Below are 26,448 nucleotides of genomic sequence, written 5' to 3' on the forward strand. Positions count from 1 at the left end.
ATTTTTTAATACAGACACAAGGACCCACCCCAGACTCAGGGCTGCTCTTTGTATGGCCACAGCAGAAGAGCTCCTGAGAACAAGACCAAGTTAGATATAAATCAGCGTCCCTGGAGGTAGGGCCGGACAGCCCTACTTTTTAAAAAAGCCTCTCTGGTGATTCCAAGATGCAGGCAGAGTTGATATCTAGCTACGTGGCTTCAGATGAAGTAACAAACAAGGTCCTGAGGTTAATTCCAGGAAGAACTGGGGGCAGAACCCACCTCTTGGCACCTGGACAGAGAGCAGCCCTGTCACCCTGGGGTCACACCTGGAGCAGAGGGTCCGGACAGTGTGAAGAGCACCTCTAGCTTGGGGATGGGAAAATCGGGGATGTTTGAGGCAGGAGAGGAAGCCCAGCCAGGGAACAGGGACGAGGCTCTATTCCTTGACTTTTTCACCAGGCAGCCTGAGTTCATCACTTAACCTAAATGTGGTCCATCTCTTCAATGCCTGTCTTAGTGCCCTTGGATGATAGTATTCAGGCAGCACCCCCAGCACAGAGGGTAGAGGACACTGGGAATATGTGCGAGACAGGTTCCTTCCCTCCTGTTTACTCTGTCCTGTTCTCTCTCACACAGTCTCTCTCTCTTTTTCTCTCTCTCTCTCATAAATAGCTAGCTAGATAGTTAGGTAGTTAGAAAAGATAGATAGATGACAGACAGACAGATAGATAGATAGATAGATAGAATGATAGAATAAGTAGATAGATGAGAGAGAGAGAGAGAGAGAGAGAGAGATATGCATCTGGTTGCATGACATTTCCTTTGTAGGTCCTTGAGCAGGCTCCTCTCAATTTTCCCAGAGACTAAGCAGGTTCTGCCCGGAGCCCTCCAATCCCACCTCCATCTGGGAGGAGAGAATGCTGGCTTTGTAAGCCTTTCCAGACTGATCGGTCCATGACCTAAATCAGCAGAATTGCTTTCCTCTATCCCAGATTGACTGCTGAGGCCCCTAAATGCAGAGATTTTGAGTGCACTGATGTCCAGGGACTATTTGTGGCAATCTTTTTAAACCCATGAGAACCCAGATGATATGGAGAATAGTGAGATTGTCTCTTACTGCATTGGGTAGCCATCCACATTTTAATCCACACTGCAGGACCCTTTCTTCAAAGACTCTCTAAGGGCAGGACTATTAGGAGGGATAGGAGTTTCCTGAACCTCAAGTTCATCCTTTAAAAATGTTTCACTAATGTTATCACATGAGCCCGGAACTAAAGTGCAAATATCTAGCCAACCTGAAATGTGATGGCTCCAGCTCACCTGCCCACAGCAGGGAGGAGAAGCAGCAGCTTCTGTACCAAGATTGTCATAAGATGGTTTGGAGACCCAAGTCCCTGTCCTCCCAGAGGAACCCTTGCATCTACTGTACCGTGATTGCAAAGGGGGGAAATGAGCTCTGACTCAACAAAAGATGGGAGATTTCTTTTTCAGATTTAAAATGTTGCTGCAGCCTGAAGCTTTTGAATAGCCTGGTTTATCTTTTCCCTTTTACAATAACAGAAGAAAACAGCAATATTATCTTTTGACACATGATGAATGAAGATGCGGAAAATTATGTATATTTAGGGAATGTATAATGAGACAGTAAGGGCGGGTCATAAAAATGAATTTCACAATTATATCTTCAACTAATATCTTCAGCCAAAAGTGATTTATCGATCTCTCCCTCGTTTGAAAAGTATTCCAGTGTTTAAACAAGAAACCACTAATATTTCAGGAATCGTTACTCTCTCTACTTTGTAGAGTCAAGCATTTCTTGGGGAAGGTCTGCCATGGTTACTCCTCTGCTGAGCTGTCCAGGGATGTGCAAAGCAGGAGGGAGACCCAGACTGTGGTGGAGAGGGGACAGCTAATTAGAATCAGTGGCACAGTGTTCAATGCAAATGATGTGAGGGCCTGGAGATGGGTCCATGTGGTCCTGGGAGCTAGAAAAGCAGAGCTCTGAGCACTCCAGACTCTGAGGGATGGAAGGGATGATGGAGGAGAGCATCTGAGGGACCACTGCCAGTGCCCAGAGCTCCTGGCCCTGCAGAAATCTCAGTCATCAAGCTGCCTGCCAAGGCTCTTCTCCCATGTCTTGGGTGATGGTGACCATGGAGGGTGTAGGGTGGCCATATGAAAGCCTCCCTTCCCCGTCACTCCAGGGCAGAGGAGAGATGCCTACCGCCAGCAGCAGCTGAAACCCAAAGGTAGGACCTCAGCCATGCTCACTGGGGACAGGAAGTGCCCCAGGAGGGTGTGCTCCCTCCAGGGCCCACCCCATCCCCTCCCCACCCCGTATTGTGTCTCTTCTTGGGGCGATCACTACCTTATTCTACTTCCTGCTCTCCTCCCTGGTCTGTGGTCCATCATCCTACTACAGCATGAGCTCCGTAAGGGCGGGGACATCACCTGCCTTGTTCCAGTGGCTCAGCCAGGGCTCGGCACATAGTAGGTGTTCCGTGAGTAACCGATGATTGCAAGTGAGTCCATTAATCAATAAGCCAGGCGGCTGTCCAGTGAAGGCCTTTCCTGGAAGATCACACCAAGTCACTCACCCTGGGTGGGAACCGTTTCATTTCCACGTGGCAGGGGGTCCTCAGCCCCTCTTCCACCACCTGGCCTCTCGAGGAGGAGGCTGGGAGGTGCCACGGCAAAGCCTCCGTGGGGCACTGCCCTCAGGTGACATGGTGGAGAAGAGGTGAGGTTCCTCTCTCGGATGGGAAACGTGGCCACTTGGAATGACGTCAGGAAGCGTTGTCTAAAGGGTTATAGGGGATGGTCAGGGCCCTGGTGGGAGAAGTGGGGCCCAGGCGTGCAGAGGTGGGCATCTTCCGACACTCCCACTGATGGTGGATTCTCATGCCAGGGAGCTCCGGGTGGGCTAAGCCCCTCCATGTCCAGAGCAGTGCCTGCCCCCAGCACCATGTCAGAGAATAAACAAAAGGCAGGCCTCACGTCAGGCAGACAGAGCCCTCCAGCCCCCTGGTGGATGGAGCTGACTCCTTTCCAACCCTTGGACCCTCCCGGCCCAGATGAGGCCACTAGCAGAAACAGGACTGTGGGTCAAGGCGAGGTGGGTTGGGGGTGCCTCTGCCTGCTCTGGGGCTCTCAGGAAGGTTCCTAGCTTCTCTGAGTCTCAGTTTGCTCATCTCAAAAATGGAGAAGTAAAAATATTTTTTTAGAAGCCTGCTCCGGGAGTTCCCTGGTGGCCTAGTGGTTAGGATTCTGGGCTTCCACTGCCGTGGTCCAGGGTCAGTCCCTGGTCTGGGAGCTGAGATCCCACAAGCCGCACAGCACAGCCAAAAGAATTTTTAAAAAAACTTTTTAAAAGCCTGCTGCAACTAGTCACCAGTGTCATGTGCAAATCCAGGCCATGGTGTAAATTGCACACAGGCCCAGTTGTGACGGGCAGGTCTTGCTACGTCAGAGACGGATGTGGACAGTCACGTGGTTCTCCAGCCCGGCCAGGGCCCTGCATCTGCTCAGTGGTGAGACTTATGGATGCTTGGGCCCCAACGCGAAGGGGAAGGGATGCTTTCCAGCAGGGCTGGCCATGCAACCGCCAAACACAGCCAGGCAGGGGCGTCAAGGCATCAGGCCCCTCAGTTGGCCTGTGGCATTTGCTGGGCTTGAGTTTGTTGGGATGGTCCCTGCTCAGCAGCACAATGCACAGAGACTCCGCCACCTAAAGAGGACTCCCAGGTCCTGTGAATAGACACCTGGGAGAGTGCAGAAGAAGGGTGGTGCCAGTCCCCGCCGCTGGGAGGCCCTGAGGGCACCGGGCTCTGCACAGCTTCTCCATCAGAAGGGACAGTTGACCTTGGTGAGCTGTGCAGGGGACCTGAGTCGTCTTCATTTCCAGATCTCCCTGCAGCCACCCCGCTTGTCCTCTGCTGCCGCTCACATCTGCACTGGGTGGGCTGCACCTGACGTTTTTATTCAGGGTCCCGATGCCTGACATGGACAAAACACATCCCACTTGGCTCCTGGCGGTGGCTTTTGAGCCTGAGCGGGCAGTATTTCACCAGAGCACCTTGTAAACTGCCGGGGGCTGAACAGTCCTTATCACCTGTATCTGTCTGGGGTCCTGGAATCTGATCATTTCTGTATGTCCCTCCATGAAGGAGTTCTAAAGCTTACCAGGAGAATGGTCAAGAGATTATTTATTCCAATCCACTGGTGTGATACAAAAAGATAGCAATTGCCAACTCCCCTGGAGAATGAGAGGAAAACCCACTTCCTGACCGTAGAGCTCAGAAAGTGTGAGTAGGACCCCAACTGCCATGTTCCATGGACCAGGGCCCCCCACAGACCTTCAGACTTCACCCAAACACTGCCAGGCCCATTGCCTGGAGCATCTGGTCTCAGAGACATGAGGCCAGTCTGACGAGGTGAGGATGAAAACCTATCAGGCGGGACAGCCGACTGTTTCCACCACAGTATCTGTCTACCTATCCGTTATCCATCTCTCCGTGTCCCCATCCATCTTCTCTCTCAGAACAAAAGGCACAGCTGCAAAAGCGTCCCAAGCAATTAGACTTTCCTCCCTGGGAAGACACTTCATCAAACAACCAAGGCACAACAGAGAGCACTGCCGATGGCCCCAGCCTGATGAAGAAATGGTGCTCTCTGGGGCTTGGGATGTCTCAGGATTCAGTGCTGCCATGACCTCCCCACCAGGAAAAAACCCAGTCCTATTCAGATTTATACTTTGCATGGCTCTAGGTATTTCTTACCCCATTTTCCTGAAATATTGCCTTTTTCTTGCAGAAACTGAGACAGGGAATGGCCCTGCTGTTTTTCATTTTATTTATCATAAGAGAAATGTTGAGGTAGTCCTTCTTAAAGATGTCATTATGTTAAGAACCAGTCTTCCCTGAGCATTAAATGGATCTTCCTTCCTAGACGTAAGTGGATTTTCTTTTACAGATCATTTGATGGCAAATAGAAAATCGAGAATCATAAACATAAAAGGAAGGAACTGCTACCAGGTAAAGACAATCCCAAATGGATATGACAAGTCTATGATATTGTCATGAAAATCCATTCAATGCGAGAACGGTCTGATAGACTAAAATCCTCTTTGCATGATAAACACAGATTATGAACTGATAAACACAGATCAGCCCTAAAGCCCATCAAAATTTTTTACTGAGCAGCTGTATTAACCAGTAGGGCTGCCATTATGAAATGCCACAGACTGGGTGCCTTAGACAACAGATTTTTTTTTTACACAGTTCTGGAGCCTGGAAGCCCGAGACCAAGGTGTCAGATGCTGTGGTTTCTCCTGAGGCCTCCCTCCTTGGCTTGTAGGTGGCTGCCTTCTTGCCGGGTTCTCACATGGTCTGGGGTCTCTTCCTCTTCTTATAAGGACACCAGTCAGATTGGATTAGGACCCACCCTGATGACCTCATTTTAACTGAATCACCTCTTCAAAGGCACTATATCCAAACACAATCACATTCTGAGGGACAATGGCAGTTGGGGGGCGGCAGGGGGTCAGGGCTTCAGCATAGGAATTTGCGGGGAGACACAATTCAGACCTAATCTAACTTTGGGGCTCTCTAGGTTTTAAAGTAACTTTGCATTCTGTGCCTTGTCTGGCTTCTGCAAACGTTTATGAGAGCTGCAGGGGATATCCACCATCCCCATTTTACAAAGGCTCAGAGACCATAAGGTGCCCCACCCAAGAGCACCCAGTGAGTGCTGGCCATGAGCTGATTCAGAATCCAGGTCTTGGTTTTATTCCCCAGTATGTTGTTACTTTCAGGGCCTTAGACAGAGGCCAAGATGACAGCCTTCTGTATGGACCAGTTAATGTTGCTTAGGGGGAAGAAGAAATCTTAAATAGTCCAAGTCTAAACACATGGTACCGCCTACCAGTTTGGAAAATCTGCCTGTTTACTAGGTGATCCAGGAGAATTTATACCAAATTCTGTCATTCGGCAAATGACCTGGAAGGCCTCGTACAGGCCCATCACTGTTCTAGGGGCTGTGAGAAAACAGAGCACAGGCACAAAACCCTGCTCTCCTGGGAAAAGAGAAAATAAAAAGGTAACTTCACAGATAAGTATTAGAATTTCAGAAATTTCAAAACTAAAGCAGGGTGCTGAGTGGGAGAGCGAGTGTGCATGCTTTAAGGTGGCCAGGTAAGGTCTCTGGGAAGGGGGCAGAGTGGAGGGAGGAGGCCCGAACCCAAAGCGAACCTCACACCCACCTGCCCAGATTGGGAGGGGGGGCAGGGGCCCTTCACCAATGAGAAAACACTTTTTGAAAAATTATTCTTCACTTGTTGAAAAAGTATTCTTCATCCATGCAGTTACCATCAAAGTGGCAGACTTCAAATAATTAGCATAAATTCTTTAGAAATTAACAGACATGTAGTCATCCAGGGTATAACAGAGCTACTCATGGATCCTGCAACAGCTCAGGATATGATTTTAAAAGTTGGAAATTTAGCATCATTCCAAAATATATCATATTAACCACCACGCTTGATCAAAGGAACTCTCATATTTGTTTACAATGATGCAAAGTCATTGCCTAAAGATACTGGCAGTAATTCGTGAACACAGGGGCTTGTGCGTGTGTGCGCGTGCGCACACACACACACACACACACACACAGGTAAAGGCTTTCGTTTACACATTTATAACCCTCCATATTTTAGGATTTATTTTCTAGAAACATATTACCTCCTAAGGCCTAATCCTGTAGATCAGAAATTTGCACATAAGCAGTAAATTGGGATATAATTGTCCTGAGTAGGAGTTTGCCTTGATTAGGAGGCAAAGCATAGAGCGTACTATAAAAGGACCTAAATTTTAGCACGCCATCAAGAAATAACAGTCATTTAACTTAGTATGCCCTGCAAATGGGGTATTTTAATACCAAATTTCCTAGAATGTTCTACCTTCTTCCAGAGTATAATGTTAACTTGGAAAGAATTAACATCTGTCACTTGGGTTGCCCTTGATACATATAAGCTAACAGACACATTGTGCTTGGGCTGCTGGGGACTCTGAGAGCTGGCCACTGACCCTCTCCAGACCAGGGCTACCACCGAGTGGCCCAAGGACAGCCAGCATGGCTTCCTTCATAAGGATCCAAACCCAGCCCTCCAGGCAGGAAAAGTAAAGGGACAAATAAGGAAAGCAAGAATTGGAATGTTTATCCTTTGAGCCTTAAATTGGATCAAAATACATCCAGAGAACAAGGCAGCTAGTGTTAGGGAAAAGGTCAATTCCTCCTGAGAAAATAATAATAATAAAAATAAATTAGTATACCTAGTTCATCATGATATTGACACAGAGCAGCCATTTCATGAAACGCCAATAAAAACAAAGACAACACATTCTTTAAAAAGCTGGAAATGAACAGGAAGAGGCCACAGCATCCTCAGCCAGTTGTTCCTGAGTTAAAACAGTGCCTCCCTTGCTGGGCGGGAGCGTGGAATCCCAGCAAGCCAGCTCCGAGCTCCGAGCTCTGGGCGATTTCTCGCTCCTGCCCGCTGGCTCAGGATTTATTGAATGGAGGCTGCTAGTGAGGAGAATTGCAATTTTCCAGTTCTCTGCTAAGCGGCAGAGATTAATGAGCAGGGTCAGGCATTAGCGGCAGCAGGCAAGGGGGTGGCTTTCCACAACTGCCGTGTTCTCTCTCGCATCAAATGAAAACACATTTCCCATTTCTCCTAACTTTGCATTTACCAAGTTAGCGCCCTTTTGGTACTTACAGCTTTTTCCAAGAGAGAGAAATTCTCTTTTGTTCAAAAATAGAGGCATTCTGAAACCCGCAGCCTCCACTGTTCACATCAGGTTTTGGTAATATAAAGCCTCTCTCTCTCATAATCCCAGTTCTCTGGCCCCTACCTGGATGCACCTTGCTCAGATGACTACCCAGCTGTGGCATTTAGGTAATCAAATAAGTGCACATCTGTGGGAATCAATGGAAAAGAATAAGCACTGGTGAGATCAAAAATTTCCCCAAACTCATTAAGTCTAGGAAGAGAACCAAAAACAGATATAAATATCATTGAAAAAAGTTTTTCTATTGGAAAGGCAAAATCGATTTCCTAGTTGTATTAGTCTGCTAGGGCTGCCTTAACAAACCACCACAGACTGTGCAGCTTACACAGCAGACATTTATTGGCTCCATTCCTGGAGGTTGGAAGTCCAAGGTCAAGGTGTGGGCAGGCTCGGTTCCTCTGAGGCCTCTCTCCCTGGCATGGAGACGGCCGTCTTCTCACTGTGTCTTCACACGCTCTTCCCTCTATGTGTACCTGTGTCCTGATTTCTTCTTACAATGACACCAGGCATCTTGGATTAAGGCCCACCCTAATGACCTCATTTTACCTTCATTACCTCTTTAAAGGCCATATTTCTAAATACAGTCACATTCTGAAGCACTAGGGGTTAGGGTTTCAACAGATGAATTTTAGGACATATAATTCAGCCCATGACACTAGCCAAAATGCCTACATTTTCTAGGAAATAAATAAAGGCCGATGAGGTATGATAAGAAACAGCTTTGCTAGAGAAGCCTCAAATTCAAGTTCGAACTGACTGAGTGTGGTGAGATTTGGCTTTCTGAGGTTCACATCCTCCCCTGTGTTTGAAATGGGGGTGATAATGAATCAAGGCTTGTTTCTGTCTCAAGACATTTACAAGAGAGTGTGCACTGGCTGCTTTGTAATGTGTAATCAGCAATGACAAATGCAGGGTTATCCCCTGGTGGTAATAGATGGGGGCCTACAGGCTGGGTTGCCTGGTACCCTCTCTTTCCACCTTCTCCCTCCACCACAGGTGTCCTGGGAGCAGAATTCTGCTGCCCAGGCGAAGAGTCAGCCCAGTAGGTGCAGCGTGGCAGGATCTGAGAAGGCAGAAGTGAACCCAGCGGAGGCAACCAAACATAGGAAGAGCCCCCGTACGGCAGACACAGAGGCAGAGGCATCCACAGGCTTTTGCCAGGGCAGTCGGCAGACATCAAGTGCCAAGGGCCCAGTGCCCTTGTGCCAAGGGCCGGGCAGCAGCAACAGTAGCAGGGCTTCTGCTGGAAGAACTTGTTGTGTGGTTGCGTGTTTCCGTATGCATTGTTCCTGGCTGTGCACTGCCAGGGCTGTGTTCTCTGCCTCCCAGAAATTCTGCAAGGAACCGATAACCTGTAATGAACCCCTTTCGGCTGAATCTAGCAAGAGTGGATTCTGCTGTCTGTGCCACCATCTCCTTCCTACAGGCACACCTAGCTTATGTGGGGCTGCGGGAGGAGAGGGGAGTTGTGTAAGGAAAGGGATGACATCAGATAGCAAGCTTTCACTTTATTGGCCTAGAAAATTCTTTAGTATGTGCTGGAGAATAACCTGAATGCAAGTAGGTAAATAAAAACCTGTCGGACACGAGGATAACACGTCAGATGTTTCTTTCCTCTTCGGAGTACGTGCTGAGAATCCCTTCCCAGGAATCAGCAGCTAACTTACTTAACAGCAGACCTCTCAGAAAAGCCACAGCTCTCCCTCCTTCACACTCTGAAGACTTCAAGCTGATTAGGGGTAAGGGGAATGTGGAGAACTTATGAGTCATCTAACATCTTAGACCTGCCCTCCATGCAAGCCAGCCAGGTCTGTAAGTGCTCGAGAAATTCCACTAGTAGAAATGTGTTGTGGCCGAGTTGATGTCTTGCCTCTAGTGACCCCCTTTTTCTTAGTTATAAAACCCCTGATTTGGTGCTGGGCACATGGTTACCCAGAATAAGCTTTTTATCCTCCTTACTGTTGGGTGACCTAGGTTCTGATCAATGCAATGTGAGTAGAAAGAAAGAAATCTCATTAAAAGAAAGCTAACCCTTTGCCCTTTTTACTTATTCCTATCTGCTTCCTACTAGCTGGAATGCAGATGAAATGGCTGGTGTTCGGGCAACTATTTTGGGCCATAAGCCTTATGCTGAGGATGGCAAAACAGTAATACAGATGATTGATGTTCCTTGAAATTATCCTGACTCCCCTCGACTACCTACCTCTAAATTCATTTTGTATGAGAGAGGAATAATCGTTTTTGTTTAAGCCATTGTTATCTTAGGGTTTCAGCTTCTTACAGATAAACCTCATCTACTTACACATATGTCATTATAAGGGTATAGTTCATTTAAAAGCATTTTGTTTCAAGCTGATAACAAATTCAAATACACATCCCTGTGCACAGCATGGCTTCATTGTCTTCACTTAACTACATGCTTGTTCTTCTGATATATACATCTGTCCAATTTCTGATATGGCTGGCCATTTCTTTATAGCACTTAATACTTTAAAAACCTCAGGGGTTTTTTTTTACAGAAATATTGCCTGCATATCCAGTAACCTTTGCCAACCATCACTCTCAGGTTTCCCTGCTTCATCTCTCCTTTTCTCCTCATGGGGCATCAGCTTCTCTCGCCATACCCTTCCTCTTCTAGCTTTTGAAAGTAGGTACCTTTTCAAGTGCTTGGAAATTTAAGAAATGAACATGAGCTAGGTGGAGCTCCTAGGAAGGCATTTTCCCCAGCCAGGTTTTGGTCCACTCCTTCCATTCTGCTTCAGGTCCATTTTTTTCTCTTCCTTTCAGAGCTTTGAAATAATTGAAGGGTCTTCCTTTCATTTATGTTACCTGGTTTTACCACTTCAGAAGGGTGGAACCTTCTCAGACTCACTTTTGCCCCAGCGTCTAAACTTCAAAATACCAGCTTTAAAGGATTAAACTCTGAAAATGTCACCAATATAGAGAATTTTCTAAAGTTCTCAAGTTGGAAATAGAAAGAAAAGTCAAATGCAATCATAATCACAGGACATGTTCAAGTAGCTTGAAAGCAGCATTAATGCACCTAATTAATACTAAAAAACCTCACTTGACCCCATTGAATTTCTAACTCCCCTCACTCCATCACTCTAGAGAATTTGATTTAAAGGGGGAAGGTAGGTATCACCTCACACACGTCAGAATGGCTATCATCAAAAAATCCACAAACTATAAATGCTGGAGAGGGTATGAAGAGAAGGGAAGCCTTTTGCACTGTTGGTGGGAATGTAAATTGGTACAGCCACTATGGAAAACAGTATGGAGGTTCCTTAAGAAACTAAAAATGGAGCTACCATATGACCCTGCAATCCCACTTCTGGGCACATACCCAGAGAAAAACATGGTCCGAAAGGATACATGCACCCCAGTGTTCATTGCAGTGCTGTAAACAGTAGCCAAGACATGGAAGCAACCTGAATGTCCATCGACAGAAGAATGGATAAAGAAGATGTGGTACATATATACAATGGAATATTACTCAGCCATAAAAAAGAATGAAATACTGCCATCTGCAGCAACATGGATGGACCTAGAGATTGTCATACTGAGTGAAGTAAGTCAGACAGAGAAAAAGAAACATAGTATGATATCGCTTATATGGAGAATCTAAAAAAGAAAAATTGATACAAATGAATTTATTCACAAAACAGAAACAGACTCACGGACTTAGAGAAGGAACTTATGGCTACCAGGGGATAATGGTGGGGAGAAGGGATGGTTAAAGGAGTTTGGAATTGACGTACACACTGCTATATTTAAAATAGATAACCAACAAGGACCTACTGTAGAGCACAGGGAACTCTGCTCAGTAATCTGTAATAACCTAAATGAGAAAAGAATTTGAAAAAAGAATAGATACATGGGTATGTATAACTGAATCACTTTGCTGTAGACCTGAAACTAACACACCATTGTTAATCAACTATAGTCCAATATAAAATAAAAAGTGAAAAAAAAAAAAAGGTGGGGGAAGGTAGTTGCTAAGCGGATGGAATGCATTCCAGAACTCCGAGCCGGAGGAGAAAAGCTGATGAGGACAAAGGCCAGACAAGCCTTAGGGTTCTCGTGAAATTAGCCAAGCTTTGTGAATGACGTGGACAGCAAACAGCATTGTGGGTTGGAAAATCATCACATGGACATCAGAGAGGGACCAAAGCTGTTTTCAGACTCGGGACCGGGGTCCTCTTTTCCTCCCCTTTGCTCTCTGCAGCAGGCACTGACAGATTAGAGAGGTCTTTCTCCAGCAGCTTCACAGGTACTTCTGCATCCTTCCTGGAACCCCCCCGCCAGCAGCTGAGAAAGGTGGTGCGCTCTCTCCCCTGACACATACCGCTCCAGCTCTTCAGACCTGCGCCTTTAATCCAGGCGGACAGGTGTTTTCCTTGGCAGATTTTCAGGGATTACAAGATATCTTAGACGCACAAGACTACTGGGCAGTTGTGTCCATTGTGTATATAGAATTTGACTTTGGGAGCAAAGCTTTGAAAGCAGGTCTGTGAAGCATAGCCAGAGCTCGGCACCTACCAGGTCCAGCTGCAGCCAGACCGATAAATCCCCATTACAGCTCAACGTCTTAAAACCGAGGCTGCCATCAGCATTGATTTCCCCATCTGGTGATGCACCTTGTGCTTCACAAATGTCCTAAGACAGGGACGGGCTCTTCATCGAGGTGTGAGGCTCTGTTCACAAATGTGTCTTTACATGTCAACAGAGATGCACATTCAGCTCCAGGAACTGCCGGCCCGTGGATTTAGACTCAACACATTCTGGTCTCTTGATCCCACAGTGTCAGTCTTCCTTCCACACCCCATTTTGTAGGTTTCAGGCAAAAACACATCACTTCTGTTTGCTTTTTTTAAGTGACACTATCTTAAGAGCCCATGAGCAAGTGCTTGCTGATTTGTTGGAAAGAGATTTTTAGACGTGAGTCATTTTAAGCTTTGGGCTTTGTTATTCTACTTACCAGGAAGGTGGGTTCACATATTTGTAAAAAGAGAATAAAATCAAACAAACACCTGAGGAAGAATAAAGTAATGTGATTTCTGGGCGAGGTAGCTCAATCACACAGAGCGTCTCAGATTCGGGAGGACTAGCTCACAGTAGAGTTTGGGTTTTAGTTTTAAGCATTATTTAATAATAATATTCTGACGAGTAATCCCAAGAAGAAATGAATAAGAAGTGCTTTCCCAGGTAAGTGGAAATGTGCTAAAGCTCCAGAGTCCTCTCTACTGGTTCAGGTGAAGAACGCCTGGGAAGAATCCAGATGTGGGCTGTGCTCGGTCCCACAAGCCCTGCTTAACCAGGGCTTTATGTGACCCTGTGACAGGAAAGCAAGGCCTTGAACTTTGTACAGAGACCATCTGGCCCCTCCCCCCATCCAGAAGTCCTTACAGACCAAAAATAAAGCAAAATATTTTTCTTACAAGAATTCCAAAAAGAAAACAATTTCCAGTGTCAGGCAACGTAATCAAAAAGTATTTAATTTTGAACTAAATTTTTAATAACACTTAATTTTTCAAAGGACCAGCATGAAAAGATTGTCCCTTGAAGCATTCTAATTATCAACAGAGGTAGTAGAAACATTACTGTCTAGATTAAAAATGGAAGCAGTGATAAAATATCCATTTTTGGTGGCAACAGCTCAAGGGAGCATTAAGTAGAGGCTGATGACAAGAAACTGATGAGAGAAACCGATTTAGATAGAATGCTAGAGGGAGAAAAAGTCTAACATTAGTCTGTTCGAGAACAAAGTGCTCCCAGAGCCATAGCATCTGACCTTTCACTAAAGTCCTTTTAAGCTGAACTGAGAAACTACACAGCAGGGACTTCTATTTTGCCAGCTGTGAATGGCCAGGGCAACCTAGCAGGCTGCTTCCAGCCCAGATATGTAATTGGCAAGATTTTTGTTTTGTTTTGTTCACCTTTGAGGTGTGTGAACAGAAAAAGACTGAACATCTTATCTGCAGCTCGCTCCCAACGTCTTCAAAGACCCTACGCTCGCCTTCCCTACGCTAATCTAGCTCATGATTTCAAAATTAGAGTGCCGCTCCTCCACGCCTTGCTGTCATTTAAGATGTCAATGGGCTGGATTGATAGAAAATGCAAGTGAGACATTTTCCAGAAGTAGCTGCAATTCAATATTCAATTGCCATTGAATTGGGGCTGGGGAGGGTACCCTGCTGACAACCACACATACCGTTCCAATGATGCAAGGCACCTGGTGGCATTGCCTGGGCCCACAAGGGAAATGGTTATATAGTTTCAAAAGAAAATCGGAATACCTTCTGGCTGCAAAATCACAGTAACAATTTAATTTTAGGGGTTAAGGGAGCACGGACAGCAGCCCCTTTATGTGCACAGGTGTGCCCATTTTCGCCCTAGGAGGCCACCCATCTCTTTGTGTTCCTTTCATGCATGGACTCTTGTTGTCTATGCTTGTCCTCACCTGGAGGCTGGTCCCCAGCCGGGCAGCCTTGTTGTCAACCTGAATGAACACCACAGAAACATCCACGGAAATAAACCATGTGCAGAAATGCAGTTTGTCCAGATAAAAGGCCGTATTTTTCCATTTTCACCCATTTTTTTGAAATAGTTAAGGTTAGTTATCACATGTTCACAGCCAGTGACAATCCGATTCAGATTCTGTCCACTGGACTTTCTTTCCCCTCTACTGCTTCCACCAAGAAATAGCATCTCATTTCTTCTTTGGACTCACTGGCAACATTCCCTCGATGTGTACAGAAAAGAGAAAGTAGCCAAAATCAGAAAGTAGCCAAATTAGACAAGAGTCCAAAGCGAACATCGTCCCACAAAGAGGACATGGGAACCAAAAAAGTGAAATGATGTACTGTGAGTGAGCCACCAGCAAGTGGCCAAACCATAGAACGGTAGGGACCAGAAACTTTGGGGGTTCACCCTTCCCCCACCCCCTTCACAAGAAAACTGAGACTCAGAAGGGGTTTTCAGGCCAGACCATGCAGCCGAGCAGGCTCAGAAGCTCTGCAATCAGGGGAATGGCTAAAAAGTAAACAACCTTAAAAGCAAGCGACTGAAATGGGAAAAGCCCTGCAGAGGAGGCAGGTGTGGTGTCAGCTCTTCCATGGATAGACCCAGCAAAAATTTGATGCTAAACATTTCTCTATTCCTTTTGAAATTCCTAGGAAACAATTACTGAGCACGACTACCTGGGAGGAACATTTAGAGCACTTTTGGCAGCCAGAAAATGCACTGTCATCTACAACAGGCATCGCCATGGGCTGTGTCTGATGACCCAGCCCAGCTTTAAAGCTCACTATAAAAACAAGATCTTTATGGGCCGGTGGGAATTTGAATTTTGGTGAGTGCACCTCACTTCAAACTGCCAAGAGGTTCCGGTTTGCCTTGAAACTCTGAAACCCCAAAGCCTAAGAAAGGCCAGAGATGAGAAGCCTCATCTCACTGCGATGAGCACAATTCGTGATCACTGTGCTGTGGGAAATGGGCCCTGCCATGTAGGATGCTTCGCTCTGTGAGCTGATTGTGATTGGACGGGTCTAAAGGGAGAGTGACTTCTCTCGCATCAGCACCAAAGCCACGAAAGCATCGCTCTGACATCTGAGGAGATTTTGCTTTCTAAATGAATGCCAGAGTGCTGTTCAATTTTTCAATTATCTTCAGGGTCTGGGACGGGGGAAGGGTAGAGAGAAAAGAATGTGCTTTGGAAAGACTGAAGAAGCCACTTGCCAAGCACAAAAATAGCAGCAAGCTTTCATTTCGCATAATCATAAGTTCCCTGGAAGGAGTGTTCTCATAAATACTTTGAGGAAGCCCATCTCGTCATCTGCCCATTTCCCATCCTTCCCCTGCGGCCCCCCAGGTCTGGTTCTGTCGAATCCATACGTATTTTAGCTGATCATTGGTCGACTCAATTCCAGATCCCAACAGGAAGAAGGAAAGTGGAAGCTGGAACAGGATAGCTGTAGCAAGAACCCAAAAGCATCCCAGAGGGTTGATAAGAAGCACCTATCCTTTAGTTCGCTTTTTGAGAGAAAGGGGGTAATCTTCAAGAAAAATATAATTTTTTAATGTCTTATTAAATTAAATCTAGTAGTATGCAAATAACTGGCCTTCTCACTCAAAAGTGGCAATTTCTGTAAATAATAAGAATACATATTCCTTCACCTTAATGCTGGAAAAAGTGAAGTCTATAAATAATTATCTTTTAGCTTCAATGATCCCACAGTATTGGTTAATCTTCTTCCCTCTTGAAGTTTCAAAGTCTGGCTTATATCAAAGGGGCTCAAATCCTCATTTCTTTGGGAAATATCTTCACCATGGTGCCCGAAAGAACAATCTCCCTGGTTGTGTGGGGCAGAGGAAGGATGAAGATTTGGGTTCTGGTCTGTACTTAATTAAAAGAAAGAGGTGGTCATTTCTCATATTCTTTGAAGCCGCTGATCTCACAGTCACAAGTTTGAAGTTCAATTCAAAGTTCTGGGACCCAGGAATCCAAGAGGGACCAAAATGAAAGCAAATCTGCTCTTTGAGGCCTCCCCAGGACAGTGAGGGCAAAGTTTAGCATCTCTAGTCTGCAACGCTGGCTGGAGAGCATGGTGCTGTCCAGCCGAGATCAATACTCCTGCCCCAGGCCAGACGGCAGTTTGTCCAGGTCTCCCGGGGGACACCTGGAGTCCTGGCAGCCCCCCTTCTCCCACCTTTCTGGTGGCCAGGGCAGCTGGCTGAGTTATCCACAGACACAGTAGATCCCACACGCACACTGAAAGCAGGTTTTCTGGAAAGTGGCGTGGCTTCCAGCCCCAGTTCACTGGAGGGGGCCTGGCCATGCCCCATCCCTCTTTGGGCCCTGGTGGCCCCAAACCCCAGGAGGCTGGAAGCTGCTGTCCTCTGCCTACTGCCCCAATAACCCTGACTCCAGGGGGGAAGCAGGCCTGCTCTGCCCTCCACCCCCTTTCCTGGCTGGCCTGTCTCCATCAGGGTTTCTCTTGAGACTGGACTGAGATGCATCCAGCCTCACCCCCGTCCTGGCTGCATCCCCAGTAAGCACCCCCCATCTCTGGCCACCTCCCTTGACCGTTGAATGACACCCGAGTTGAGCTGGGAGGCTAAAACTGACTGCGTGAACACACACTAACCTTTACAGGGACAGCCTAATTGCTCTAAGAATGTCAACTATGTCATCTTTCCCAAAAGGTCTGACAGTTTTCCTTCTTTTAAAAGTATGAAGCCAACCAACACCACCGCAGTTAAAATAAAAGGATGATATTGATGGACTGCTTTTCTTTTCTTTCCTTTCCTTTTTTTTTTTTTTTTTCCTGGAACCAAGCCAGAATTTGGGTACAAAAATCACTCCTGCTCTGTCTTTGTAAAGCTGCAATCACTTACGGTATAACAGGCTACATTTTTAATTAGGGAAGACTGAGAGGGGCATGGGGGACCTGGCCCACAGCCCAGTCGGAGAAGAGGGCGAGGGTAAGATGCAAGGCAATCCTCACCTCTCGCCCCTCCTGATTCACTCTCCACCCTTTCCCTAACCATTGTGCTGTGGCTTTGGTTGGATTCATCCCAAGGGTGGTCCTAGAGGCCATCAGAAGACAGACAGAACAAGATCTGGGTTTTTATTCCCTTGCCTCCTTCCCTGCTAGGGTTGTCAGATACAATACAGACTGTTCAGTTCAATTAGAATTTCAGATAAACAACAAAAAGAAAGTTTAGTATAAGTATGCTCCAAATATTCCATGGGATATACCTATACTTTTTTTTTTTTTTTTTGCTTATCTGACATTGAAATTTAACTGGGCATTCTGTATTTTTATTTGCTGAGTCTGGCAACCCTAGAAATTTTCAAAATTGCCCGAGGCTTAGCTATGTCCTTCAGAAGACCACAGGCTGCTTCTGCACACAGCACCCTCTCTGGATTCTGTTGCCTCCCTGCAGGCCCTGCGGTTTCTAGTCTGAGGTGCTACGCTGTTCTTTGTGGGTTTCCCTAAACCCTGCACGCACCTTTGCAAATGGTCCCTTGGTAGTTAACTCTCCTCGAATTACTCACACGGAAGGTGCCCTCTAGTTCCTCCCAGAACCATGAATGATACATTCGTTACTAAAGACATCCAACCTCACTCTCCCAGAGTTGCTTTTCTAAAGTATCGCATCCCCAGCTCTGAGTACCATCTCCAACATATATTAGGTGTTTAGCAAATATTTCCTGAATAAATGGATGAATAATGAATGAGCAAAACCAAGCTAGAGTCCAGAGTGTCTTGCAGCATCTCTTTTCTGGTTATTAAGGACCCAAAGATCTGCATCCTGAAGGGGTGCTATACTAACCAGCAAAAAAAATGATCCAGGATATACTTGAAGGAGGGCGGGGTAAGTGAAGGAGAAGCAACGGATGGGTTAGCAAAGATGAGCGGGTTACGTGTGTCCCAGTTAACTATTCCTGGGGAATGAATCACTCCAAATTAGCAGCTTAGGCACAAGACCTGAGTATTCTTTCCCCCCAGTTCTGTAGGTTGGCAAGCTCTGCTGAGCTCCTCTTGGTCAGAGACTCCCACACGGTTGCAGCCAGAAGGCCCTGGGGCTGGGGTCACCCGAGGACCTTCACCCACACATCTGCCAGCCAGGTGGAGAGAGCTGACACAGTCACTGGCTGGGTGGGCATCTCTCCAAATGGCTGCCCCACGAGCTAGCTGGGCTTGTTCACAGCATGATGGGTTAAGGTAGCAGGACTTCTTAAGTGGCAACTGGCTTCTCCCACAGCAAACATTCCCAGAGAGAAAAAGCAGAAGCTGCCAGTTTCCTAAGGTCCCAGCCCGGAAACTCCCAGGCCTCCCCTCTGCTGTGTGTTATTGGCCTGAGGAGTCCCAGCTGCCCCAAAGCAAGAGAAGGGGATTTAGAACTCCCTCTCCACCAGCCGAAGACTCTGTAGCCATCTCTAATCCTCTTTAAAGTCAGAACCCAAACCAGAAATCATACAGAGTCACAACCAACATACAAAGTGATCCAGGAATATTTGCCAAAGCCATTAAAAGGTAAGGAAACATATAAAGAGAAGGGAAGTTTTACACCCCTGACTTGGAAAATTAATTAGATGCAAATCAGTTTTCCTACTAAAAAGTTCCCATTATCTATCTGCTGGGAAAAAACATATTGTGAAATGAATGATACATATTGAATTGTTTTTAAAAAGGAGTTTGTATGTGGCACCCCTCAGGCCAGCTGCACGGCAGGCAACGTGTGCAGGGGCCCTCACTCCGAAGAGCCAGGGCTTGACTGAATGATCTGCTTAATAATTTTTAAGAAGGAGCCCACGCTTTCAATATTCCCTGAACCCTACAACTGATACAGCCAGCCCTGTCCTTTGCAGAGAGCCAAAGATGTAAAGAGGCATCAATCAGAGAACAGCTGAGGATGAGCTTATAGGGGTTTGTCTTCTAGAGCCTGTGGCTGGGTGACGCCATGACAACCTCGAGACAAACTCCACTGTGTGGTGATCCACGGCCTTTGTTCTCCTGTCTCCCCCCAAAGTGGGAGGCACCTGCCCTCTGTGAGGCAAAGCCACATTGATGCAGATGGTCTGCTAGACTAGCTTTTAGCGCAGGGCCAGCTAAACCCACTATCACATTTTGAAGTCACTCTTAAAAAGAGGATTCCAGATAAAGAAGGTGTGAGATACACACACACACACACACACACACACACACACACACACACACACCCCTGGAATACTATTCAGCCATAAAAAAGAATGAAATTTTGCCATCTGCAGCAACAGGGATGGACTTGGAGGGCATTATGCTGAGTGAAATGAGTCAGACAAATAAACACTCTATGATACCACTTACACATGGAATCTATAAAATACAACAAACTAGCGAATGTAACAAAAAAGAAGTCACAGATATAGAGAACACACTAGTGGTAATCAGTGGGGAGAGGAAGTGGGGAGGGGTAATATAGGGATAGGGGAGTAAGAGGTTCAAACTACTAGGTGTAAAAAAAGCTACAAGGGTATACGGTACAACATGGGGAATACAGCCAATATTTTCTAATAACTATAAATGGAGTATAATCTTTAAAAATGTCCATTGGTATTGTACACCTGTAACTTATATAATATGGTAGAGTAGTTATACTTCAATTTAAAATTTTTTTAAAAGAGGACTCAGAGCCAGTCTGTTCTCAGCTTGCCAAAGTTAGTGAAAAGTGGTCACTTCCTGAGCACGAGGGACCCACTTAGGAGAGAATAAAAAATTGTACTTGGAGTGAAATAGCAGCATTTCTTGACTGAATCGTCTGAATTCAGAGCCAAATCATGGCAATTAATTAGGATTGATTGGAAACTCCAACTCGTTACTGATTAAGAATGTTGGACGAAACCAATCAATCATGTTGCATGGATTTTACAGAAACACACAACAGTCCCCCGGTGCTCACACCACAGTGACATTCTAGAATCGCTGGCAGAGAACTTTCTGGTGAGACCCAGGGAGACTTCTGCCCTCGGGTCTGAGTGAGTTCTGTGGTTGCTCTAAGGATGCTAGGAGATGATCACAGAGACACAGAGATTTCCTTTTCCTGCATAACTCAGATAAGACAGCAGGTCCAGCCTAAGAGGAGGTCCAGTCTCTGAAGACAATTCAGCTCACTCTGTTGCTCAAAAGGATTTCTACATGCCTTTGTAATCACAGATACACCCACTGATAGGAACCCTAGAAATTTCAACCATCTTAGCTCAGGCTGAAATGTAGCTCAGGCTGAAATTCTAGCTGTTTCTCTCTTCTGAAAAGCTGTTTGCTGTGCAAACTAATTCTATAAATAAAATTATGAATGTATCACCTACTTAAAAGAGCACAAAACCTATTCAAGCACTTGAGACGTATTACGTCCATACAAATAATTGATAAGCAGAATAGGAAATATTTCTATCTCCTGATTGGGGCAAAGGATAGACAGATCATCATTTTTCTGGTACAAGCTACTTCATAGGCTTAAAAAGATCTTGAGTGGCAATTCTTTTAGCATAATTTATAACTGCATTATTTTTGCTAAAGCATATGGACCTTCTCCATATGATACAAAATTCTGTCCTCAGTTGGTCTAAAGCTGTCTAACATATAATCTCAAAAAGACAGGAAGAGAGAAGGGAAGGGAAGAGGAAATAAAGATAAGCCTACAAATTAGAATATTGCTTCAGTTTTTTTAGTTTTGAAAATTAGCAGGGCTGTCCCTGTAATTAGTCTGTGATCACACCTCTTTGCCAGAGAACAGTTAACTAAACTGATGAAATGACGGTGCTGATGAGACTATGGTTTCCAGCCTGGCCAAGGTGTAAGTCTGTTAACTTTCTTCAGTTCTATGGGCTCAGACCACAGCCCACCCCAGTGGCCCGTTTACATCCAAGACTCCCCGTCAAGGAGAACTCAGGAGAGAGCGAACTTGGGGACAAGCTGGCGTGTTCAGATGGCAGGCCAGATGACCTGCTGTCTTTCCTGTGATTTATGTGACCTTGGGGCCTATCACCTGACTTCTCAAGGAACTTGGCCTGACATCACCTCCCCTAACCACCTCCCAAGTTGTCCACGGAATCGGTTGTGTGTGAGAGCATTTTAAACTATGCAAATGCCTACAGACGTAGAGAATTATAACCAAGAGCAGGTAAAAAGCTCCACATCTATTAACAATACTTCAAGCATGTTTACTCCAAAGACAGTGAATTAGAAGCATCGTATTTATCCAAGGTATTACTAGCGCATTGACGTTATTATAACGCTCAGCCTGAAGGGGGGAAATCACCCTTGTAACTAAGATTTGCAGTAATAAATTCCCTTTCAGCACTAATCCCTAAAATAACCTTCACAAAGAATCGATTCACTTGTTGACCGATATTACCCATTGACCAGGTGTGTGTGGACACCCTGATTAAAAGCCAGGCTTCATAAACAATTCCAATTTCATTCCTTCCCCATCTGGATCAATATCAGAAGCAAACATGTGTATCCATATCTTCCTTCCGGAACAGAGCTTCTTTAGAGAGTTCAGAGCCAATAGCGCAAAGGGCACGTCCTGCTAATAGTATTTGGAAGCCGTGTTCGTATCTCATCCATTCTTATTTTGAATTCTTTTTTCTGGTTACTTCAAATGCAGAAAAAGAAGGGGAGAAAGGGCCAAGCAACCCCCGACAGAGACCAGAGCCGTTTGATTTTTTACCTTGAAAGCTCTGTGTGACTTGGGGTTCAGGGCAGCACACACAATACATCAGTCCAGGTGAATCTGAGACTTCATGCAGGTTTTAGCTCTCTAACGGGAAACCGATTTAGAGCTTCTTGGCCTGGGAATCGTCGCACACCTTAGTGATTGATTACTTTAGGGGGGGTGCTTTTCCCACAGCCAGATGCAGTCTCTGAAAGTTTAACCTGCACATTTCTGAGACCCGTGGCAGCTCAACATTCGAGGTTATCATTTTCCCCGTTTGAAGGGGCTTAGAGGCTCAGCGCGGTAAGTTTCCACCTAAACTCGTATTGAGATTCATGCAGAATTGGCATATTACATCCTCAGGGTGGAGGAGAGCTTCACAGCCCCCCTGGCTTCCAGACCCCTGCACACAGCAGCCTGCAGAACCGACACGCATCCAAATTCTCTCCAGCCAGCCTCAGACTCTGATTTATCCCATCTGGTATTTGAAGCAGAACAGAGTCATGTGTCCACCGCAGGCAGCTACAGGAGATGATCCCTCCATGGCCTTTCTGGAAATTGCATTTCCCCCCTTGCCTTCCATCCTAACCTCCCTGGGCCCAGGAACCAGACAAGCCCGGCAGCACCTCCTTCCAGAACTGACCCTCTCTCTTGGATGCGGTAGTAAACGCACAGTAAGTCCCCTTCTGTTCCCGGCCCCAAAGCAGTCCCTTTCTACTCCAAACTGATCTTCCATCCTTGCACACAGACCTTGCCCCACACACTTCCACAAACCAGGGAGAGGTGATAGACAATCTGCCCAAATCGATGCGTAGGCATAGAAAGGTCATCAAGAATACCACAGGAAAAAAGTGGGGTGTCTTTTGGGTGCTCTGGAGCCAAGGGGGAAAGGGGGTGGGCGGTGTGTACAGTGCTTTGGGAATAAATATTTGAATTTTATTTCTTATTTGAAAAATCAGGCTCAGGTAAATTCTAACGTATCTATTTGCCTATGAATGCAGGTCCTTCTCAATCCATTTCTCTCTCTACTTACTTGATAGCAAAAAAACAAAATTACTGTGTGTGTGTGTGTGTGTGTGTTCCCTCAAATCCAAAGGTGAGATGAACTTAAATGTCTATGATTTTTAGTTTTATTCAAAACAAGGAGAGGAGGGTACCCAGTACAAAGATCTTATTCATTGTTAGTCATTGTATAATCATATCAAAACAAACTAAATCTTAGGTGCTCCTAGCATAATCCCACACCTACTAGAAATTTCTCAAGCCATGACCTCTTTTCCAAAGAAGAAGCACCTGTTCAAGAGGTGCTGAGTTTTTGCTCGGCTACTCACATCTCAAAGAAACTACAGTGGCGGTGAGCCCCACGGTATTTCAGAACGATACCTTCCTTCTGGGCATTTACCTACAGCCTGGATTGGGGGGGATGGGATTCTCTTATCAAACTCAGGTATGTCCGCATGCCTCTCACCTCCAAAGACAGACTTTTGGAAACAAATATATCACAGTTCACTAAGTCAAAAGAAATCCATTCCAGTTTTAGAAATTCAATTTAGCTTCGGTAAGCCTCCAAACTCTGAAAGTAAGCTCCATCCGAAGTTTATTACTTATAATCTTTCCTTCGGGTTGGAAGTCTCCCAGTAGCCGCTCTACTTCCAGTATTTTCCTATTTTTGTAGTTCAATAAAGAAATTTAACTCTTAGAGTCTCTCTGAAAGATGTCTATCAAGATATAAATCAAGAGACCCAATGAAATTATTGTCTTACAAAAAAATCTTTTGATTGTGTCCAAACTGGTGACTACTGGTGAATAATCTAGATTCAGATGGTAGTGTCTATATTTCTAAACATGTTTGAATTTAATGTAGCAGATGAACTGTAACTGGAGGTCTGAACTGTTGTTTCACTCAAGTAGGGCATTATATCTAGAAAGAAATTAAGTCCTTAGCCTAAACTACTCAAATCATAAGGGTACTTTTTTCATATAGGAATGAAAATCTCTGAACCAACAAGATCCTAATGAATTTTTTTTAATTAAAACATAATACAACTCTAATATTTCTGGGAAAAAAAATGTCTTCACGCTGCAGATGAGATGAGGAACAGCTAGATTTGCTGGGTTGTGTATCCAGAAGTTGGTGTCCTGGAGAATAAGGACAATTTCAGGGTTGTTCTGGATAGTACAGGGTGGATATATGTCAAATTTCACAACAATAAATACCATGGCAACAACAGCAATGACACAAAAATAAATCTTAAAAGAATCCAGATCCCCAGCCAATGGCTCTTTTGAGATAATACTCAATATAATAAAATTTCAGCAGAGCCCAAGACTTTAGATCCCGCTGGGGTTTTAATGTATCTGACTTGTGTCTTCTGTGATCCAATTTAGAATTTCAAGTCATCCATAATTCACTACCATAGTCTTCATTGCTTTGTGTTACAGATCTCAAATAAATTTATAATATTTGAAATAAGAACACTTTGGCTTGTAGTCAACTAACAAAATTGAGGGATGTTCATTTTACAATTAATTGACTACTATCCCAACCTCATAACATTTTGATAGACTACGCCTCATATTTCTGCTCTCATGGGTCCCTGTTCCTTCCACATGTGTAGGCAGCTTCATTTGTATTAATAGGAAATATACATTAGATAAAAGGTCTCTCTAGATACCCGTGATGACAGAGTCAAATAATCTGAATTTCAATGGAATGTAATATTAGATTAAAACAGAAATTCCACGATGATAGTCTCATATTATGAATTTAAGAATAAGGAATTACACGACTTAGATTTTTAGGAAAACATCTTTTAGACCACTTCTAGAAATCTTTACCCCAATCTTTGTTGGGTTGTTATCGACTTTTGTCTTTGTCCATCTTTAGAGGCAGAAGCACAAACTTAATATTATAATAAAATACCATGTACGTATATCACACATGAGCAGTTTTATCCGAAATTAAGACAGAACATGTTAATAACAATTTGAATGTATACAGCACCTTTATTTTATCCCTATCAAATAATCTCTAACTTTTTCTATTCAAAAATGAATATCCTCTGATATCTAGAATTACATAAAGAAAAGTTTTATCCATAGCACCTTGAATATTTTTCTTTCTATTAATTTTTATACCTCCAGAAAAGGCACACGCAATTTTCACTGGAGTGGATCAATTTTTATCTGAAGGAAATTTCATGCCTTAGAATAGCAGAAAGTAGTGTCTTCTATAACAGCTGGTAATTCCCGCTGGTACAAAGCAGAGCATGTAGACTTGCTTTGAAGGACCCGTGGATGCCAGGGGAAAACAGAACTACAGAGATATCAAGCACAAAGGACCTAGTCCTGCCTTGGTCACCACTCTGCTTGATCTCAGACTGCAGGCTCCTCCTGTATGACCTGGGAGTTACCTAGAGCCGCAGTTCTCAAAGTGTGGATGAGGTACCCTGGGGGCACTTCCTTCCTTTGAGGGAGCCCACAAAATCAAAATTATTTTTTAATGGTACTAAGGTATAGTAGCTTTTTAAAATCTCATCCACTCATAGGTGCACACAGAAAATTCTCATAGAATTTTCTAGAGGCTACACAACACATGATATTTCAACAGATTGAATGGAGAAGCAGCTGTCTTCCATAAAGCCAGACATTAAAACAATTTGCAAAAATACAAAACTCTTCCACTAAATTTTTTTTTTCTGTCTTGGAAAATATCATTACTTTTTATTTTTTAAATGTTATTTATGTTAACATATCATAGGTTTGTCACTTTATTTTTAATGAATGAATAAGTAAACCCTTTAACAATTTCTCCATTTTAATTTCTAATGTGGGAACCACCAATAGATATAGTCAACAAAAACGGAAGCTCTTAGGGGTCTTTAAGAATTTTTAAGAATGGAAAGAAGTTGTGAGAGGAAAATGTTTGAGAACTGCTGCACAAGGGCATCTCTGAGAAGCCTTTTGACTCTAAATTCAATGATTCCAAGGTTGGCAGATTCCATGGACGTGAACTCCAATGATGAGATGGATATGAATCTGTGAACCCGGCAAGCCGGGAAGCACCCGTGTGGCAGTCCTTCCTTCTCTGTTTGAGCAGCTCTCATTTTGCTCCTCTCTGCTTCCTGACCTCCTTGCTAATAACCCACCCCCACCACAACCCACACAGAGAAGATGAGAAAAGCCGTGGGCATCGTGAAAGGCTTATGAAAGAATTTATTTCCTCCCCCACCCTCCCCAACCCCCCAGGTCTGATCAGGACATTCCTGGGCACCAACCCCTCTGCTTATTAATGTAACAACCATTTCATCCCAGCGGTCACCAGCACACAGACCCTGTCCAGTACGATGGTGCCAAAGAGGCAGCTGAGTCAGCAAGGCCCCAGATGAGTGCACCACAGAGAAAGATTC

General features: G+C 44.9%; 1 protein-coding gene across 1 annotated transcript in view; it reads right to left on the reverse strand.

Moving 5' to 3' along the window:
- PCP4 (Purkinje cell protein 4) overlaps positions 1–26,448 on the reverse strand; it is a 55,440-nt gene that overhangs the window by 1,539 nt on the left and 27,453 nt on the right. The gene's annotated exons all lie outside the window — the stretch shown is intronic.

The sequence above is a fragment of the Mesoplodon bidens genome (assembly GCF_964165515.1).
Source record: "Mesoplodon bidens genome assembly, chromosome: 5".
Lineage (NCBI taxonomy): Eukaryota > Metazoa > Chordata > Mammalia > Artiodactyla > Ziphiidae > Mesoplodon > Mesoplodon bidens.